Here is an 11898-nt window from a genome sequence, read left to right on the forward strand (position 1 = left end):
ATGGTAATCCTGTTAGCTTTAGTTGGTCACCCAAACAGGCTCTGCAGCAGACTTCCTCCTCCCTCATGCTGTTGCCAGGGCTGCTGGCCTGGAATCTTGGTGGCAAGCTCCAGATCCAGGCAAGAAGCTCCTCTGGGACATGCGAAGGCAGCTGGGGAGGGTGAGCAAGCACCAAACTGCCCCTAGGGCCACCACACCCTGCATGAACCCTCCTGCCCCAGCCCCGCATCCACCTGGCTGATCCGCAGAAGCCCTGCTGGCCACGCAGATGGGATGGCAGGCGCTGGAAGCTGCTCTCGGAGTTTGCCCCAACTGCTCTCTGAGCCCCTCGGCCCTGACACTCCACCCCTAAGAGCTCCACAGGACAGACCCTCCTTTGAGGAAATCACCAGCCTCCCATAGGGGCAAAAGGCTTTAGTAATCTGGACCTAAATAGCATGGAAATGTGGTGAATCCCTCGAAGACAGAGCAGCACCCCAGTGGCACCTGCTAGCATGAAGGCCAGACCAGAAGGCCTGCCTCCCGTCACCCCTGCTCTGCGGACTGTGGCCAGGGGCGTGGGGCAGAGCAAAGTCACAGTCACCCTGGGGGTTGCACTTCACAAGGGACAATGTGATTTGTTTATTTATTTTTTAAGATTCTATTTATTTATTCATGAGAGATGCACAGAAAGAGAGGTAGAGACACAGGCAGAGGGAGAAGCAGGCTCCACGCAGGGAGCCCGATGTGGGACTCGATCCCGGGTCTCCAGGATCATGCCCTGAGCCGAAGGCGGCACCAAACCGCTGAGCCACCCGGGCTGCCCATGTGATTTGTTTAATATAAAACACACATGACATACGTTCTCTGTCTCTATCCTCAGAATAAAATGGCATCTGGAACACAGTAGACGCAAATGTTGGCTTCTCTTCCTGTCTCCCAGTGAGGTTGGAAGGGAAGATATGATCCCCACTTTACAGAGAAACAAGCTGAGGCCACAGCTGTTCAGGAGTAAGTATGCACAGTAGTGGACTGACACTCAGACATGGCTCTGCTGGCTGCACTCGTCCAGCCCCAGGACCCTGGACGCCTCTCCAGCCCTCCATCCCACCTGTCCTTCCAAACCTCTCAACCTCTCAAGCCTTCCGACCGACCGTCCTCACTGCTCCTGGCCCAGTTCTGGGCACTTGGGATCTGTTACGCAGCCGGATCCTTGCGAAGCGGGAAGGAAGGTAGCCTATTCTCCTGATCCTACACAGGAGGAGACGGATTCTGTGGGGGCCAGTGATTTCTCCGAACAGCACAGGGGCAGGTGCCAGGGCCATCTGGTTGCCTGGTCCAGCTGGGGGCCTGAGAGCCCACCTGGCCTCCGGCACTAGCCAGTGAGTCCCTCAAAGGTGCCACCTGACTTCATGCTTATTTCCCAAGCCCAAAGCACTGTGTTGAGCACTGGGCAGATGCTCAATATCTCTCTACTAAGCGCCCAGACAGCTAGGGAGGAAGGAGGCCATAGGCAGGCTGATCCTGCTGAACCTAGAGTCTCCAGCTCTTCTGGGCAGGAACTATGTTCTCTGCTTTTCCCAAGACCCTGAACAGCCACAAAACAGTCCATCCTCTGGGGTCCCGAGATGGCACCAGGGTGGCACCATCAGTTGAACGTCCAGGTCTTGGTTTCAGCTCAGGTCGTGATCTCAGGGCCATGAGATAGAGCCCCACATCAGGCTCCAGGCTCAGCACAGAGTCTGCTTGGGATTCTCTCCCCTTCTCCCTCTGTTCCTCCCACTCATGCTCTCAGTCTCCAAAATAACTAAGTAAACCTTAAAAAACAAAAAAACAACAACAGTCCATCATCTGATGGACTCTGAGTAATGAGCTCCTCTGAAGGCAGTACCAGCTCTGCAGACCTAACAGGGAGCTCCCGACACCCCAGGCTGAGTCCTGACCTCGGCCCCCGGACAACACCTCTGCGTCTTGCCCCAGGATCAATAGACTCCCCATACAAGCTGGAAATCTGACTCACAGCTTCTGTGCTGATGTGCTGAGGTGGAATCAAATGGTGAGGACTTCCCAGAACGTCCTGGTGAATCAGCTGCTCAGGTTGGGACAGATCCAGAACGTGTGCCCACAGAGACAGCAAGTTGCACACTGAGATCTAACACGAGCCATCTGGTCTGGAGGGACGGGGGCCTGGAAACCACCCTGAGAGCAAGCTTCTCTGGGGAAAACAATGATTCTGCTCTGCCCAGAAACCAAAGCCTTCGCCACAGTCCCCGCACAAGCTCTTCTCAGAGGGGCCAGAGCTGGGGAACTCCAGCTGAGGACCCTCAGCTTCGAAGTTCTAGGTCACCTGGTCCCAGGCTTGGTGAGGACATGGGTGAGCACGGCCCAGGGAGCAGAAACCGCCATGGCTGTGCTGGGGGCAGCATGGGGCACAGAGAAGCGAGCCACAGACAGACAGATGTGCCAGGACGTGGCAGGACGCCTGGCCAGCCAGCCCAGCATGTTCCCCTCAGCCTGGGACAGCTCAGCCTCGGTCCTGGGGAACAACCGCTCCCCTCCGTTCTGTGTTCCCTGCTCCCCTCAAGGCCACAGTCACTGGTGCCTGTAAGAAAGCAAAAAGCAAACCAATTACCAGGTCTAATTATCTCCCTTCAGCCTCCTCCTGGCAGCGGCTGCCAAGGCTCTTGCCAAAACTCTGCTTCACCAACACCCTGATCCAAAAACCCCCAAGTCAGCAGGAGAAGGCTCTGCCGGCCCAGAGCAGCTGCAAGGTTTCCTGACACCAAGGCAGGCCATGCGGGTTCAAGGCCAGCTTCAAAGCAGCTCTCTCCCTGGAGCCCTGGGAGAGGTGGTGGGCCTGGCCCCTGGGACCATGGCAGAAAGTGACACAGTGGCCATCGATTGCCACTTATCCTACCTGCACTCTGTATCCCAGGATGTTAGGAGGCTCTTAAAGGCCTGTTTGTGCTTGCAGCCAGAGCTCCATGGTCAGGGCTTATCTAGGGCTGCCCCTGGGCCTCCAAGATGGGCCAGGGCTCTCAAGGGGACACTGGGAAGCCCTGTGGGCATGGTACCATGGCCCAGCCACCTCCCCTTGCACTTCCACAGCAGCTGTCCCACCTCTGCACGGGTGAGCCTGAGACCCATCAGTCTCTTCTTGCCCAGAACAGATGGGAGCTCACCCCTAGAGGATGCCCCACACTGAGGTGCCCTCTGATTGGCAGATGAGTCAACCTCCAAACCCCGTGGCCTCAGGAGTTCTGTGGGTCTTGTGAGAGCAGGGAGCGAGGGAGCAGGGAGGAAGGTGGCCATCCCCTCAGCCCCCAGCCTGGCAGCCCAGGGAACCAGGATCAGGTGCATGTTGCCAAGCAGTTATGACACCAGAGAAGGAGTGAGAGTGATTTGGGCCACTGCTCAGAGAACAGGGGGTGCCCTGTGGTTGTGTGCAGAGAGCTCTAGGGTACCTGCCGGTTCCATGAAGATACCATCCTGGAGGGAGGGAGTGCCTGCCAGCAGCCTGCGTGGTTTCAAACCCCAATGGAAAGAGGGAGGCTGTGCCCAGGAGGTGCTGATCACTTGTCCCCAGAAGAAAGGAGGTCTAAAAGGCAAGATGGACATGTTTCCCAGCCCTGGCCCCATGCATGCAATGGCTCATCCATCTCAGCACACATGCCTGAGATGTCTCTGGAGAGGCAGAAATCCCCCCTAGTCAGTGATTAAGAAAGAATGTTTCCTAAAAACTGTGGTGGGGGTTAATCATTCCATATGTCATCCTGCTGGTCATTGGCAAGTATGGACTCTGCAGGACTCTGAGTATTTGGTTACAAAGGTAAGTACCTGGGCACCTTGGTGGCTCAGTGGTCGGTCAGGGCATGATCCCTGGTTCCTGGGATCAAGTCCCACATCGGGCTCCCCACAGGGAGCCTGCTTCTTCCTCTGCGTGTGTCTCTACCTCTTTCTGCGTGTCTCTCATGAATAAATAAAATCTTTTAAAAAAACAAAACAACAACAACAACAAAAAAACAAAGGTCAGTGCCTGCCCCTAGCTCCTGCATCCTGAAGACAGACCATAAGGGTCAGCAGAGCTTAACAGGAGCCTGAGTGACCGGACACACCTGCCTTGCAACTCTTCACACATGGGGACACAAGATTCCCCACCTTGGCCCGCTTTCCTCCTTGGCAGCAGCTGGAAGGCTGTATGGGGTGGGAAGTGGGAGGGCGTCTAAGGAGGAGCAGGGCTGTGCTGGAGTGAGGGGGTGGGGGACTGTGGGACAATGCTCCAGGGTCTGAGTACAGTCATGACTTCCCCTGGGCCCGGGGTTATCCTCTCCACCCCGTGCTCTGGCCTCAGTGGATGTCCCTTTCTCTCTCCATCGCTGCAGTGAAGACTGGGTTTACATGTCCTCCACTTCCCGCAGCCCCACACAAAGCTCCTCTAAAAAAAGACAGCCTTCAGGGGCGTCTGGGTGGCTCAGTGGGTGTAGTATCTGCCTTTGGCTCAGGCCATGATCTCAGGGTCCTGGGATCGAGTCCCAGGTCAGGCTCCCTGCTCAGTGGGGAGTCTGCTTCTCCCTCTCCTCCTGCTTGTGCTCTCTCACTACCTCTGTCTCTCTCAAATAAATAAATAAAATCTTAAAAAAAATTAAAAAGACACAGTCTTTTTAAGGGTGGGGTGGGAGGAATGAGGGCACGTTGCCCACGAGGTCTCCAAGGGCCACTGCCCCCTTTTAGCACTCTCTCCCAAGTGGCAGTGTGGGGCATCTCTGCTACTAAGCTCATGGAACTCCAGGAATTCTCCCCACCCCCCCACCCCCCGGGAAGGCTGCACCTGCTCCCCAAAAGCTTGTCTCTATGCCTGTTCACACCCTCTGCATCCAAAAGCCTGGCCATTCTGCTTATCACCATCTGACCTTTGTCCTCAAAACCTAGCACCCCTGTGCAGCTTTTCCTGATTCCCACCCGCAGGAAACCTGTGCCTTACCAGCTCAGCAGAATTATGACTTGATTGTAAACGCTGTTTATTATAGCTTAGCCCTGTGCCCAGACGCTGCTGTTCCTGTGCTGGGCCAACCCCCACCACTCCTCTCACGAAACCCAGATGAGTACCAAATAGGCTCTCAGGACATGTGGATTGAGGGGACTGAATGACAGGACAGACACCGCAGCTGGGATCAATCAGGAGCCTGCAGTCACCACTGCCTGGGCCACCCAGAGGGTTTCCAAAGCACAGCCCGCCGCTGAGTGGAGATGTCATCTGATTTATTAATTAATGCAAACAGTTCATCCAAATGCTCCAGGGCATGGTTAGGGAAAAAATCCAGAACATTTAAAAAATGATAAAAATAGCATTTACCAGCCTAGAAATAAGTGCCCGTCCTTTCTTTCCAGGGCCGTCCCCTCCTGCCCCCCGAGTCCCCCACCAGCTGGTTGTCCTCTTTCCCCACTGGCACTTCTTTGGTGATTAACAGAACTCCTGCCAGTGCTAATTGGGTTAATGCAGTGGCTCTCCTGCAGCCCAGCCCAGCACACGGGCTGTCTTCCCTATACCTGCCTCTCATCTGTTCCAGGCTCACTACTCTGCAACAACCATCCCCATTGTCGCCCACATCTGGGACTTTGGGGTTTCAAGTGAATCTCCCTAAGGCAGAGAACAGAAGATGCTGCTATTTGGGTTTGTCTGGCGGACAATGAAGCCATTCTCTGGGGCCTGTGGGCAGTGCAAGGGAACCTGAGCAGTGATGGGACCCAGGCCAGGGAGGGGAGCACACAGGGGTAAAATTCTGACCTTTCCTCCCCGGCTACTGGGGTTTACATTTCATTTCAATCAATTTCAGATGCAACTGGCAAGCCAGGAGCTTAGGGATCTTGGGGCACCTCCCCGCCTTAAAACAGCCAGCAGCAGGGCTTGGGCAGATCTGACCTGGCCTGCCCCAGCTGCCTCCAGAGAAGGAAACACTGGGGGTGGTCTTTGATCAGAACCTGTTCCCTCTCAACACACGTGGGGTGGGGGGGAAGCTTTTCTCCCTGTTCATGAGATGTTTTCATTCTGCTTAAATCTGCTTCACCCAAAAGAGATCATGACCTGCCCCAGAGCACCTGGCTGGCTCAGTGTAGAGCCTGCTACTATTGATCTCAGGGTGGTAAGTTCAAGCCCCACGTTGGGCGTTGGGCGTGGAGCTACTTGAGGAGGCAGGTGGGGGGAGGCGTCAGGATCATTACCTACCCAACGTAGGCATTCTCAGAGCGGCAGGTACCTGGGGCGCCTAGAGACAGCCTCCAGGAGCTCTGAGCTCACCTGGGGAATGCCTTTACCCTCGGGGGAGCTTCTGTGGCTTCTGAGCACCCCTTCAGCCTGGCTCCTAGGAAGGAGCGTTGTCTCTTAGGGTAACTTGCTCTACCTTTGTCCCTCCCAGCCACAAGGCAATCCTACTATCCCCGGGGCAGCTCCAGGGCTTCAGGCCACAGGCTGGGGTGGCTGGGGTGTGCCGGAGGTGGGTCCCTGGGGCAGCCCTGGGCTACCCCCTCGGACACACCAGGGAGACCTGGTGGCCTTTTATACAGTTCCACCTTATAGGGTTTGGTCTTGAGCTCTGGCCGAGCCCGCCCCATGCACCTGGGAGGGAGGGAATGCTTAGATCTGCCCGACTCCCCAGCGTGCCAGGCACCAGTGATCATGGATGCTCCATAAACGCTCATTCAGCTTTGCCTTCAGCTTTGTCATCTTGCCTCACCCCTGTGCCCTCTGCTCTCAGTAGCCTGGAAGCTTCCTGCACCCGGCTTTGCTGTCACGGCAGCCCCGAAATGGTGCTCAATAAGTCATTAATGGATTAAACTGGGTTGGAGGTTCCTGGCAAACAAGCAAGCTCTCAGGCGGTCTCCAGAAAGGAAGCGTTATTTGAACAAAATGTAACCAAAGGTACGGGCAGCTTCCCTGGCTAAGCTGGGCAGAAGGCTGGCTCCCCAGGGACCAGATCCTTCGGGGGCAGCGCCCTGGACTTTCTGCACACCACTGCCCTCCGCTGGACACTGGGCCCACGCTGCTGGGGCCACATCCGTCTGTCCGTCAGTAGCAGGGGGCCCTGGGTCTCCTTCCTTCCCCATTCTGGACACAGCCACCCGACCAACCGGTTTCTCGGTTGGCTCCTCTTACCCTATTTGTTTTGCTTTGACTCCATGTAACCCAGGAAGGTACTGGAGGAACAGCAGCTGCTTTAACTCCTGGCACACAGTGGCTTCCACGAACACCGCCTGAAAACCAACATAACAACCCACAGCCTCTGGCAAGCTGCGGCGTCAAGGACTGCTACTGATTATTAACCTCAGAATCCCTTGTAGGACCTACACCTGCTCGTGAACTAGAACCCCCTAGAGTGCTGACCATGTTTGGAAGTGACAGGCTTCCTATCTCCGGTGACAGGGATTCATGGATTTGCCTTATTACTTCTGCCCTGACCTCATTCACTTAAAGGACTTCGCCTAGCACACGACTGGCCCATAGAAGGTCTGTAAGGCACAGGTACTGAATTCCTGGTGGTCAAACCCAGGATAGGAGTGGCTTAATTTGCCAAGAGCAATAGTAAAATAGGCAAAAAAAGAAGGCATCACAAGCATCGCTCATAAATTGCTGCGGTTTGCTGAGAAATTACGTTCATCTCCCCAAGTGGAACTTGGGTTAGCCAAGGGCCTGACAGGCATGGATACAAGAGTCAGGCTCAGGGAGGAGGGCAGAGCTGAGCAGAAATCCAGGACAGGTGCGTATGGCCCAGGAAGAACCATAGAGGGTGAGCTCCATCTGGTGCCTCTGGCCCACTGCTGGCGGAGCTGGGGGCACTGGGGACCAGCAGAGAGCCAGAGCAGTAAGGCCCCAAGGGGAGAAGGCAGGCAAGGGAGAAGGAGATCAGAAAAGCCAGCGGCTGGGGAGGTTTTAAGACGGCAGGGTGGCCAGTGCCTTAAGTGCACTGAATAATCTAGTCAAGGGATTGAGAGTTGCCTGTGAGAAGGGCAACGTGAAGGTCAGTCAGGACCCAGCTCAGGGGATCAATGGAAGTGCGATGCTGGGGATCCCGAAGACAGGACAGTGATCAAGGAGGCAAAGGCTTTTGGTTTCCACCTTGTGCGCAGGCTCCCTTCCATGGGTCCAGCTCCCCTCTTACTACTGGTTACAATTTCTAAAAATCAAAATTAATCATACCACTTCCTATTGTGTTTAACACCTGCTGGCTTGCCACTGGCTGCCCAATGAAGAGTAAAGTCCTGTGCCAGTCAGTCTGTGGAGTATAATTTATTCTTAGATTTGGTGTCCTTTCTTTCTTTTTCTTTCTTTCTTTCTTTCTTTCTTTCTTTCTTTCTTTCTTTCTTTCTTTAAGACTTTGGGTTTTTGGAGTTTGTTATCTTTATTTTTAAGATTGTATTTATTTATTCATGAAAGACACAGAGAGAGTCAGAGACATAGGCAGAGGGAGAAGCAGGCTCCCTTCAGGGAGGCCTGATGCGGAACTTGATCCCAGGACCCCGGGATCACGACCTGAGCAGGCAGATGCTCAACCATTGAGCCACCCAGGAGCCCCAAGATTTTGTTTTTTAAGTAATCTCTACTCCCATCCATGAGATCAAGAATCTCATGCGCTACAGGCTAAGCCGGCCAGGCACCCCTCAAACTTGGTTTCTTCATCAGCTAGAGAGGACAGTCGCACAGATCCATAATCCCTTGTCCAGAATCCTTGAAGCCACATGTATTTGGGAATCCACAGCTTGTTGGATTGCACAAAGGGAATATGGCACGCTTGCCATGCACCATGTGATGCCACAAGCAGAGACCGGGCTCCATCCTGTCCTCAAACACACCAGGTGGGACAATTAAAGACTCCAAACAACCTTCTGAGAGGTCAACTTTTCTACCAATGGAGTTACTAAGATACTTTTGTTTGTCGGAGCTTTTCAGATTTTCAGAATTGTGATAAGGGCTGGAGAATTGCCATCACAGGGTTGTTTTAATGCCCAGATGGGATCCATGGGTGTGAAAATGAAGCCAAGTACAATTAATAAGGGGCACTCTCAGATAGCCTTTCCCAAGCCATGTCTCTACAGCTGGAAAACAACCTGCTTTAGAGAATGCATTCAGTGTAGTGGGGGGGGGGACACTGGAATGTTCCAGGGCAGTTCCCCTCACACCATCCTGGTTTCTCTGTCTTCAGGGGCTGGAGCTGTGCCAAGCTCAGGGATGCAGGAACCCCCAGTGCTGGGCACCCTCACCAATGAAATCCCTGATCCACTGTCTCCTCCTCCCAAAGCTATGGTCTCTAGGAGGCAAGGACTGGATCTGCCTTACACTTGCCCAAGGTAGACATTTGACATACATTATGTCCCTTATTGTGACAGAAGGCAAAGGTGTCATTGTCTCAAGTTCTACCGTCTTCACCTCCAGGCAAAAACCCCTCCTCTCAGAGGGTCATTCTTCCCAACCCTGCCCTCTCTGCCCCTCACTGCTGCTCTCCCACCCCATTCTCAATACCCAAGTCCCTGGCCCCTAGTCATCTTCTTCATCCCATCCTCTTTCTTATTGGTGACATTCATTAAGTATGGATAATTCAGCCTCACCAGGAACTACTGCTCCTCTGAAATCTCATCCATCTGTAACTTCAGCTCCTCTTTCCTAGTATCCAACCTCCAGATGTTCTTGACACCTTGGTCCCTGAACCTCTCTCTCTCTCTTTTTAAATATTTTATTAATTTATTCATGAGAGACACACACAGAGAGGCAGAGACACAGGCAGAGGGAGAAGCAGGCTTCTTGCAACGAACATGATGCGGGACTTGATCCTCAGATCCTGGGATCATGCCCTGAGCCAAAGGCAGATGCTCAACCACTGAGCCAACCAGGCGTCCCTGAAACTCTCTTTTGAACCAGTTAAATACCCACCAACCTAGCCTAGATCCTGTGATTTATCACTTCAATCATGCTCTTGCCAGTACCTTCAACATTGCTGTCCACTTGTCTTCCTGTCTCATGTACACTGCAAATCCCTACTTTGTGTCTTTTCCACTGCAAGAGCCAGACTTCTGGATGGTAATGGAAAGAGATCCCAAAAGGTGCAGATTAGGGCTCTTCCAGGAGTATGATCTCCACCTGGGCCTTCAGCTCTTTTGGACATACTGGGTTTCTGGTCTGCTTCCTTACTCATTTCTCATGACGGCTTTTCCAAATCTTCTCAGGGCTCCAAATAAATGCTTGCCCTCCTGTGTAGATACCTACATGTCACTCAGCTTTTCCTCCTCCCCATTGCCCCCAGGACAGTGGGGGGCCTCCTCCCGTTCATGCACCTGTATCTCTTGTCCTCCCTTTCGTGTTCTCCCTTAGATCTTGTTCTCCTCTTCCCTTGTATTGATAAGCCCTCACATCTCTTAGGATTCCTTCTCTGAAAGTTACAAACAGGCACAAACTCATTCCATCTTAAAAAATAACACTCGGGATCCCTGGGTGGCGCAGTGGTTTGGCGCCTGCCTTTGGCCCAGGGCGCGATCCTAGAGACTCGGGATCGAGTCCCATGTCGGGCTCCCGGTGCATGGAGCCTGCTTCTCCCTCTGCCTGTGTCTCTGCCTCTCTCTCTCTCTCTCTCTCTCTCTGTGTGTGTGTGTGTGTGTGTGACTATCATTCATAAATAAATAAATAAAATAAAATAAAATAAAATAATACTCTTCCAGGGTACCTGGGTGGCTCAGTCGGTTAAACGTTTGAATTTTGACCTTAGCTCAGGTCCTGAGTTTAAGCCCTTGGCTGGACTCCACGCTGGGCATGGACCTACAAAAAAAAAAATAAATATAAATAAAATAAGAAAAATAATACTCTTTCTTTAGTAATGTCTTCAGGCCACGTTCTGATCTCTTCTGCGTATTGTTGGGGGTCTGTTCAGACCCGTGTAAAGCAGCTGCCTCCACTTCTCCGCCTCTTCCGGTCAATTCCACCCAGACCCCAGTGTGACTGAGGCTCCTCTGGCCGAGGTTACCAATGAGTGCAATCAATCGACTCCTTTCCGTGTACTTGTGCCCCATCTGCCACCTGAGATCAGACTGGTTCCTCCCTCCTTAGAACCTGTGCCTGTCGCCGACCCTCCCGGCCTCCTTTTATCTGACAAGTTCCCCTCTGCCTCTTGCAGGCTCTGCTCCCTCTCTCTCACCCTGTGTTCGTGTGACTGTTCCCTGGAGGAGGGATCTGTGACGCCCTATTTCACACCCCTGCTGGAGTTTCAGATGGAGACATCCAGCTTGGCTACCAGGCGGCTCCACCCGCATGGTCTTCCCCAGCCTCCCCCAGCCTCTTGTTTTCTCTCCCCTGTGCCAGCCAGTGGCACCAGCCTCCATTGGTCTGGGCCAGTGACTCAGCAGGCCCATCCCCAAGTCTGCATGCACCTGTCCACTCCCCGGCTAGGGCCGGAACTCAGATCCCTGGCACCCCTGCCTCTGTTACTGGAGGAGCATCTCAAGAGGTCTCCCTGCCTTTGGGTTCGCACTGTAGTTGGGGGTGGGTGTGCAGCTGGAGCCCCATAAAATGTAGCGGACGGGAAAAACTAATCTAGTATGCAGAAAGCAGACCAGTGACGGCCTGGGGGGAGGGGGCGGCACGGGGGAGTGCGGAGCGTTAAATACCAAGTAGCACGATGGGACTTTCTGGACTTCGCATCCTGACTGTGGTCCTGGGCGTGTTGCCTTGTGACCGTGTGCATACGTATAGCCTAGTCAGAGTGCATCACACTATATGTTTTTTTTTAAAGATATTATTTATTCATTCATGAGAGACACACAGAGGCAGAGACAGGCCGAGGGGAAGCAGGCCCCCTGCGGGGAGCTGCCTCGGGACTGGATCCCAGGCCCCCGGGTCGCGCCCGAGCGAGCGAGCGAGCGGAGGGCAGACGCTCAACCGCT

The sequence above is a fragment of the Vulpes vulpes genome, chromosome 13 (genome assembly GCF_048418805.1).
Source record: "Vulpes vulpes isolate BD-2025 chromosome 13, VulVul3, whole genome shotgun sequence".
Taxonomy (NCBI): Eukaryota; Metazoa; Chordata; class Mammalia; order Carnivora; family Canidae; genus Vulpes; species Vulpes vulpes.